At 44.9% G+C, this 9,106-nt stretch overlaps 1 long non-coding RNA gene across 3 annotated transcripts; it reads right to left on the minus strand.

Annotated features, from left to right (window-relative positions):
- Positions 1-766: 766 nt before the first annotated feature.
- On the minus strand, positions 767-8,745 carry LOC142732893 (uncharacterized). Of its 3 annotated transcripts, none has more exons than XR_012879729.1 (5): positions 8,278-8,745; positions 5,171-5,291; positions 4,829-5,031; positions 3,668-3,762; positions 767-1,273 (listed from the first exon to the last, which is right to left on the minus strand). It is a non-coding gene; the product is annotated as an uncharacterized LOC142732893 (long non-coding RNA). The 3 variants fall into 3 exon arrangements; XR_012879728.1 differs by having other exon boundaries at positions 8,263-8,745; XR_012879727.1 differs by lacking the exon at positions 8,278-8,745 and having other exon boundaries at positions 5,171-7,648.
- Between the last annotated feature and the right edge of the window lie 361 nt (positions 8,746-9,106).

Below are 9,106 nucleotides of genomic sequence, written 5' to 3' on the forward strand. Positions count from 1 at the left end.
ATTTACCGGGGCACAATGCACCATTTCTGGGCGCTGTATCCAATGTTTATCTGGACTTCGCTCTGGAAATATAGGACAGTCCACGAGGCAGCACATCATGTCTGGTCAATTCCCCTACTACTCTGTACACTAACATCTTCAAAAGAGAAGAGGAAGGTGCAGATGTGACGTTCAGGCTAGGTATTTGCCGCATTGAAGTTGTATTGTGCTACCCTGTGCAAAGGCAAAACTCCTTTATTGGCATGATGTGTAGATGGTTGGTACTCTATTTGGGTGCGCAGGCTTACTTTGTTGTGTGCTCACTTGGCAAGGTCGGCATTAATGAGTGAAATGTATACAGTACCTTAGGAAAATACAGTGTGAGAAAAAGATGTTAACAGGAGCGCTCCCTAGAGTAATACCTTGAAAAAAAATGTCAACTAGTCTTCTCACCTTGTGAACCTCTTGGTTGATAAGAACATCGACTGGATGCAGTTGTCTCTCTTTTTGTAGATTCTTGTTCTTCTGACACGGAGTACAGTATGTCTCAGGCTGGGGGATCTCTTTGCTGGACTTTGTTGTATGGTGGTGTACGTTCGTCCTGATTATGACCTGTTTTTGTAGCAGGAAGATGTCTTTCTTGTTTGGATGTTACTCCACGGGTTACCCAGCCTACTCATTCGTCAATGAATCAGTTACAATGTCCACAATTGATTACACAGGTATAATATAGATTTCATGATAGTTCATTGGAATTAAAACAAATTCTTTTTATGTATTTGTCTATCCATTTTTATTAGAAATACAATAAATATATTGAGGTATGTTTTTATTGACATGTGTTGCTATCAGCCAGACAGGAAAAAAAATATAAAAGGCCTTGGGAATCTGTAGAGGCAGCTGTTCTACAGGAAAGGGAGTGCAGAGACCCTACCAAACAGGACGAGGGGAGGAAGTCCATTGCCAGGCATCTGAAGAGACTTGCCATTAAACACCCAAAACCATTGTACTTCACCGCAGCCCTGCGAATCATGGACAAGGCTTCATTTTCAAAGACTTCTGGACAGTTGTCTTTTAATTGGATGGATCTTAAAAACCCCTTCTGGACAGTGGGGGATGGGAAGGAGGAGGTGTGGACAGATGACATTCCGGCATTCTTAGATGGACATTAGTGGTTCATATCTGCTGCCTCTTTAGCGTAGAGACCTTGATCTGGCACATCCCTTTCCATGGCTGACGTTCTCGACACCAGGGCTTCCTCCTGCTGATGTTGTACGGTACATTCCCTTCAGTTCTGAAACAAGAATAAATAAAATGTCCTAGTGAAGAGTTGCTCTCTTGAAGATATTCCCCGTGACCCACACCAAGACCCTTTGTCTGCCAGGTAGGTAGATAGTGCGTTCTATGTTCAACTAAGTTAAATAAATTCACAAGTAAATCTGCTCAACTTTAAGATGCGGTTAACACAAAGGTTTCAAAACGGGGACAGATAGGGCGCCAAGCGATGGTAGAATTTTATTTAAATACACGTTTCTGGCACGACTTGTCCCTTTATCTGATCTTAACCTGACGAAGGGACCAGTCAAGTTTAGTCCCGGACCAGTCCAGTCCAGAAACACAGTCAAAATAAAATGGGCTTTACTTTACTGTCCCCGTGTGAAGTATTTGTGTTACCCGCCGCTTACCAATTTTTAAAGGGGAACTCCAAGAAAAATCTGTCATGCAATCAAAGGCGCAGTGCCCACCCAAACTACATCGCAGGATTTTATTTAAAAAATTGGCTGTTATCTATTGGATTACTCCAATATGTAAAGGCCAATATTACTATCAGCTCCTGGCTCAACCAGCAGAGGTGGGGTCCGGAGCCGAATGGGACCCAGAGCTGCTGAAGGAGCGGAAAGTACATAAAGGGGATTTGTCCGGGGTCTGAATACATTTTAGGGTTTGGTATTAAAGGGGTTTTCCAGGCTTTATAAAAATTGTAATTCAAACTGAAAATTGCACCATTTAGCAAATACCCACCTTCTAATTCTCTGCGGCTCCAGTGCCGGCGGTTCACAATCCCCTGCCGGCCTGTTTACATAGGCTGGACCAGTGATGTCCCGTATCGGCACATGATCGCACTAGTCAATCACTGGCCACAGTGGTCACGTGCCATACTTACTTAGATCACTTCTGCAGGCGATACCCTCCCTCTATACTGTCCCTACTGCAAGGTTTTTATAGTGAGGACAGAATACAGGGAATATCTGGTACACAAAGCGTATTCTCACTAACCCTGCCCCATGACAAGCCATGCCCAATGAACCACGTTCTGTCAAAGGTACGCACTGTCAAGTCCTGTCTCAATCCATCTGAAACCGAAGTGTCCCTAGAAAGAAATTCCAAATATTGTCAACTATGCTCTATTAGGGTATAGTATGAAGAATCAGTGCAGTAGGGTATATATACTACTATATACACAAAGCTGCCATGTGCTGAACATTGCAAAACACACTTTTCATAAAAGAGCGTTAATTCCAGTCCTGCAGTCACCCTGATGACCTTATACTGTGCCAGTACTTGAGGTAGGTGTGCCCCTTTATATATTACTTGCAGCCAGAATTGGCACCAGGATTATCAGCTCATTGACGAATTCTTGAGGTCACATTTGATTCTTGATGTCACCAGTCTGAACCAATCCTACACCACTTGCTCTTTATAGAATTTTCAGAAAAAAAAATACCCCTAGCAATAAATACTGCATGTAAATAATATTCTCATTACAGTACAACAACAAATAAATGGAAACAGCGCCATATCCCTATTAGGTCCCGCGGACATCATAGAGGTGGTCCTTGACTTCCAGTCCTGCAGTCACCATGAAGACTTTGTGCTGTCAGTGCAGGCAGAATAAACCTGACATGGTGACCATGTAATGTTTTATATGTACTACTACTCCCTGTACTGACTGATAGTAGAGAGAATGGACTAAGCTGAAGGATTCCCGACTCTTATCAATTCTTTAAATAGGGAATATGCCCTGAATACTAACCCCAAATTTATATTACATTTATAGTAGGACAGATTTACTATTCAAATTGAGCCAGAATTATGGCGTACATGTTGTGCGCCATATTTATTAATTGTTTTAGACACATTTTGCGGCGTGCTTGACAAGGGGCGTGGCCTAGAATAAAGGGGCGTGTCTTAAACTAAGCCAACCAAGAGGTGGTATAAGGAAGAGAAAAGTGTCTAACATGTCTAGCAAAATCTATCATACATCGTGCACCACTGTGATAAATTTGGCGCAATTTCTGACTTCCTTGTATCAGTTTACACTGTGTAAAACTCAGATAGTTTTAGGCCCCATGCACACTAACTTATTTTTGCGGCCGCAATTCACCCGCAAATCTGCAGGTGAATTGCGACCCCATTCATTTCAATGGGCCCATGCATACGACCTTGGTTTCCACGGTCCATGCATTGCCCAGGAACCTGGACCGCAAAAACAACGGACATGTCTTATTACGGTCGTGTTTTGCGGTACAGGCTCATAGAAAACAATGCACGCGGTCATATGCACGGCCTGCGATTTGAGGGCGGCTGTGGGTGACACTCCGCGGACGTACGAGCCGTAAGTCACGGTCAATGCACCTCACTACGGTCGTGTGCATGAGGCCTTAGTAAATCTGCACCATGGTAATACCAGTGACAGCCCGCTCTTTCCCGGTGGGGTACAGTCCTCCGCACATCTTCATCCACGTCTCATCTTGTATGTGCCGGTTACTTTTCTCCTTATACCTGAGAAGTAACAAAAATAACATCAGAAACTAAAAAAACACAATTCCAAGTATTTCTCCCCATTTCTAAAAATAACATTTCCGGCAGGTGAATAATGGAAAATATAAAGATATAAATATATTCAGGCCTATGTGTCTGTCCAGGGGGTCAGTGAGGGTCCTGCCTGCTATATGTGGGGAGGTCTTGCTGCACAATAACGGAGGGGAAAATGTCTGTACATCAATATATATTTGTCTCTAGGAGCCCCTACAAAGTCTCAGTGAGGGCCCTGTCTGTTATACGGGGGGAGCTTGTATACAGCGTTAGTAACAGGCATGTCACACCACTATAGATATTTTGGGTGCCGGTTCTTCGACCTCACTGTCCATAATTTAATTAAACACCTTAAGAAAATGGATCATCACTAAGAAGTTTTATTTAAAGGGGTACTCCCATCTTACTATTTCTCTGGGACTCACACCTATGTGGAAAACGGAGGTCTCTCCCTGACCCTGTCCTGCTTTGTTCCCAGATCCCTGTCCCATCTAATGGCTGCTGATTCCAGGTGGAGAATGACTTGGGAAAGGCCTCGCACGTCCCTCTCTCTATTCTGTTCTATGGAAGTTTCGGAAACAGCTGAGCGCTGTTGAACTATTTGCGTAACTCCCATAGTACAGAACGGAGAGAGCTGCGTGCATGCGCATAGGTGGATATCACATAAACGTCTGAGATGGAGAAAACCCTCTAAAGAGATTATTTCATTAAAGGGGTTGTACATAATTAGAAAAATAGAGCTGATATCTTCCAAAAACAGAGCCACACCTGTCCACAGGTGATGTGCGGTGTGTGGACAGCTTAGCCCTATACATTTCAATACAGAAAAGCTGCAATACCACACACAGCCTCTGGACAGAGGTGGCGCAGAGCTTCCATTTGGGTCATAGAGAGGGTCTCCAGCGTGATACCCCCCTCTATGATATCTAAATACCCTTATAGGGCATTTCAGGTGTAACCAGAAGTTAAGGTGATACAAAAAAATATTCCATACATGAGATTTCCTTAATGGAGATATTGTAACAATAATTACTGAAAATATGTAATTGACTTTTTCCTCCATTGTAGGAATAGAACCCGAGAAGCGACGTTTTGGACTACGGAACAGTCGATCCTCCGGATGAAATGCTGTGTGGTTGGAGCGTAGTCCCAGGAGCGCTGGTGTTGATGTGCTGATCCATGTTCTTCTTATCTGGAGCTTGTATACAGAACACGCGATCCTTCTGGTCCGACCTACTAACATATATAAGCACAGCCTAAACACACACGTAATGATATATAATGACATAACATTAACATAACATTAATATGTATCAGCCCTGATACGTCAGTCTCATCATATTTCTGGGGTCCCCGCACACAGGATATACGTTACCTCCTGTGATGATGTCACTTCCCTGTATTTCCTGTATGACATGGCTGCTCTTCCTCTTCCCGTTTCCCTTTCTGATGTATTTCCTCTTCCTGTGTGATAAGACGTGTGCTGTTGCCTCCTGCTGTGTATAACACGAGATGTAACATGTCTTATAAAACATGTCAATAATAATCGCAGAAAGCGAAAAACATTTTGTTTATTTCCATTCACATCAATGGTTATTTGTTTGCAGCCGTTTTTCTGAGCCATACTTGTCTGTTTTTAGAATCAACTACAGGGAGATTTGAGATGTGGTTTGAGAATTTCTTTCCTATGTAAACGCCACCAATAAGGACAGCTAAGAAGCCTCAGTTATCAGCGAGCGACCCCATCATTAGACTAAGCAGAGTGCCCCCATACAGTGCCAGCAGAGTATTGTCCCTTAAACAGTGCCAGTATACTGCCCCCTCATAAACAACACTACCAGCAGAGACCCCTCAATAAACCATATTGCCAGCAAAGTGCCTCCAATAATTAGTGCCAGCAGACTGCCCCCAATAACCACTACAAGCAGAGTTCCCCCTCACAAATAGTCCCAGCAGAGTGCCTTCCTTTATGCAGCTACATCATGTAAGATCTTCCCTAGTTTGGAAGTCTCCAGGACAATCTGGGAGAGAAGACAAGTGTGATGTAACCTGGTTGCAGTGTGTAAATGTAGCCTGAAACATCACGTGTAGCCCCTAAGTCTATGTTCACATGTTACATATTTATTGCAGATTTCCATGGTCAAATTGACACATAAAGTATGAATGTGAATAGGGTTCTAGAAAACTGCATAAACTTGCAGCAGTAACAATCTGCAGTAGATTGTAATGCAAAGGATGCACAGCCAAATATGCTGCAAAAGCCACATGTAATATATGGAGAAATATTAGGCCTAGTTCACACAGAGTTTTTTTGGAGCGTTTTTTTAAGTGGAAAACGCATCGAAAACCGCACCAAAAAACGTCCGAAAACTAATCTTATTGATTTCAATGGGATGCAGAGGCGTTTTTCCCACGAGAAAAAAACACTCACAGGAAAAAGCAGCGTCAAGCCCTTTCTTCAAGCGTTTCCGTCTCTGACCTCCCATTGCCATCAATGGGAGGCAAAGAAAATGGTTTTCGCAGCATTTTTGCCTGCGGTGCTCAATGGCTGTGGTCGAAAAATGCGTAAAAAAAGCGGCAGAAGGAATTTTGAGGCAGATTTTTCCACCTGCAAAAAACTTGGTGTGTAAACAGGGACTTCGTGTCCACATGTGACCTACTCTATCCAATCACAGCTGTAATTCCAGCCAAGGCTGCCTAAGATTATGTTCACACCCCCCACTTCTCCTGCGGTTTGGCCGCTGCAGCCCGATGAGGAGGGATTATAACTAGAAATTGTGGATATAAAGAACATGCAGAGGTTTCTGTGTGACAGTCTAAGGGCATGACCAGACGTGGCGGAGTTCTGCATACACTGTCCGCATCAATGCCGCACATAATCTGCGTTGCAGATTCTGTCGCGGCTTTGCCTAAAATGGGCATTAAATTGATGCGGACTGGCCGTTGCGTATTGAGGGGGAAAGGGCTTCCCTTCTCTCTATCAGTGCAGGATACAGAGAAGGGACAGCCCTTTCCCTAGTAAAAGAAAAATAAATTCATACTTACCCGGCCGTTGTCTTGGTGACGCGTCCCTCTTTCGACATCCAGCCCGACCTCCCTGTATGACGCGGCAGTTCATGTGACCGCTGCAGCCTGTGATTGGCCTGTGATTGGCTGCAGCCGTCACTTGGACTGAAACGTAATCCCGGGAGGCCGGACTGGAGGAAGAAGCAGGGAGTTATGGGTAAGTATGAACTTCTATTTTTTTTACAGGCTGATGTATATTGTGATCGGATGTCACTGTCCAGGGTGCTGAAACAGTTACTGCCAATCGTTTAACTCTTTCAGTACCCTGGACAGTGACTATTTACTGACATCGCCTATTAACGCTCCTGTAATTACGGGTGCACACACGTAATCACCCGTAATTACGGGAGCCCCATTGACTTCCTCAGTCTGGCTGTAGATCTAGAGATACATAGGTTTAGCCAGAATGAAGAACTATCATGTTAGTAAAACCAGTACGCTCCGCAGCACACATAACATCTGCGGACTTCATTGCGGAATTTTCACTCTCCATTGAAGTCAATGGAGAAATTCCGCAATGAGTCCGCAACAAGTCCGCTACACGTCCGCAACAGCCAGTGTTTGCTGCGGACACCAAATTCCGCACCACAGCCTATGCTCCGCAGAATTGTCCGCAACGTGTAAACGAACCCAACTAAAAAGCTGTGGAAAGCAATGGAGAAACGTGTACGCTGCGGATTTCCGCTGCAGACTATCCGCAGCGGAATTGCAGAGCAATTCCGCCACGTCTGGTCATGCCCTAAGGCTCTGTTCACATCTGCATTGGGGTCCCGTTCTGACGTTCCCGTCAGAGGTTTCCGTCAGAACAGGACCCTGAGCAGACACAAACTGACACCGACGGAAACCAGGGGTTTCCGTTTCCATCACCATTGATTTCAGTAGTCGACTAAGCTATTGCTTCCGGCAAAACGAAGGGTCCGGAGCACAAAAGAGACAAACGGAAACCACGGGCACCGGCTCCGTCACCATTGAAATCAATGGTGATGGAAACGGAAACCCCTGGTTTTCGTCGGTGTCTGCTCAGTGTCCCGTTCTAACGGAAACCTCCGACGGAACGTCAGAACGGGACCCCAACGCAGATGTGAACAGAGCCTAATATGGATGAGAAAGGGGAGGTGGGACTACTCATTTATTATGCCCTGATACTGAACTGGTATTACTAGTATTATACCCTGTTTTATGAACTCTACCCGCTGGAGTACCCCAAAGATGCTTGTACCACTGATCGAGGTGCTATGTGTTTTGTAGTAAAATTAAATTGGTATTTGATTATTTTTTTTACAGTTAATATTTATTAAAAATTCTGTTTTAAAGTTTTTTGCCTGGCAGTGATAGTTTGATATTTGTCCAAAACCTATTTAGTTCCATTTTTCATGGATATTATGAGGTGGGACGACTCACCTAACCAGTATGTACCTGACGGGAGCTGCATGCGTCCATCTCATCAAGTCTCCGATCTCCTGGCAGCTCCACTTTCTACAGATCCTACAATGAAAATCTATGCAAAAAGTTTACACCAAAAAAACAGAAAATTCTACTGTGGAACCAGGATTGTTGTTGTGTGGCAGGGCTGCACCTCGCCCTTCTGCTGCCGGAGGTAAACAGTGAAATAGCGCCACCACCTGCATCACCATAGAGTGGCCATGTGGGGTAGAGAAAAGATAGCAAAGAAAATATAGAAAACCTTTATGTTTACATGTAGTAGAAATCTATTTAATACAAGTGAATAATATTTATAAAAATCGTAATCACATAGAAGTCTATGGGGTCGGGTAATACCCGGCCATCACCGGGATGTGTCCCGAGTGATGGCCGGGTTTTCCGGCGCTTGCGCTCTATCTCCTCCTCCTCACAGCGCAGAGTGCATGTGAGGAGGAGGAGTTGATGCCATTCTGACGAATGGCATCGCTGTACACTGTGTTGCAGGGCCGGGGTGTACAGCAGGTGGAAGGGAGCGCTGCGCTGGCTCCCTTCCCCTGCTTGTTTTAAAAGCACCCTGGCCCGGCAACACCTTCGATGGCGCCGCTAGCAGCTGCTGCGGCTGCTACTACTGCAGCGACGCCACTATCGCAGAGCAGGGAGGTATCTCCCCGCTCTGCTATGTGCTAGCCGCACTTTAGCTCCTTGAAGGAGCGGAATCCCCGTGTTTTCGGGGATTCCGCTCCTGGACAGAGCGCTTGATGTCTCTGTCCATATCTGGGCAGTGACATCAGGGGAAACTCCTGAAGCGGAATCCCCGAACACA

The sequence above is a fragment of the Rhinoderma darwinii genome, unplaced genomic scaffold (genome assembly GCF_050947455.1).
Source record: "Rhinoderma darwinii isolate aRhiDar2 unplaced genomic scaffold, aRhiDar2.hap1 Scaffold_93, whole genome shotgun sequence".
Lineage (NCBI taxonomy): Eukaryota > Metazoa > Chordata > Amphibia > Anura > Rhinodermatidae > Rhinoderma > Rhinoderma darwinii.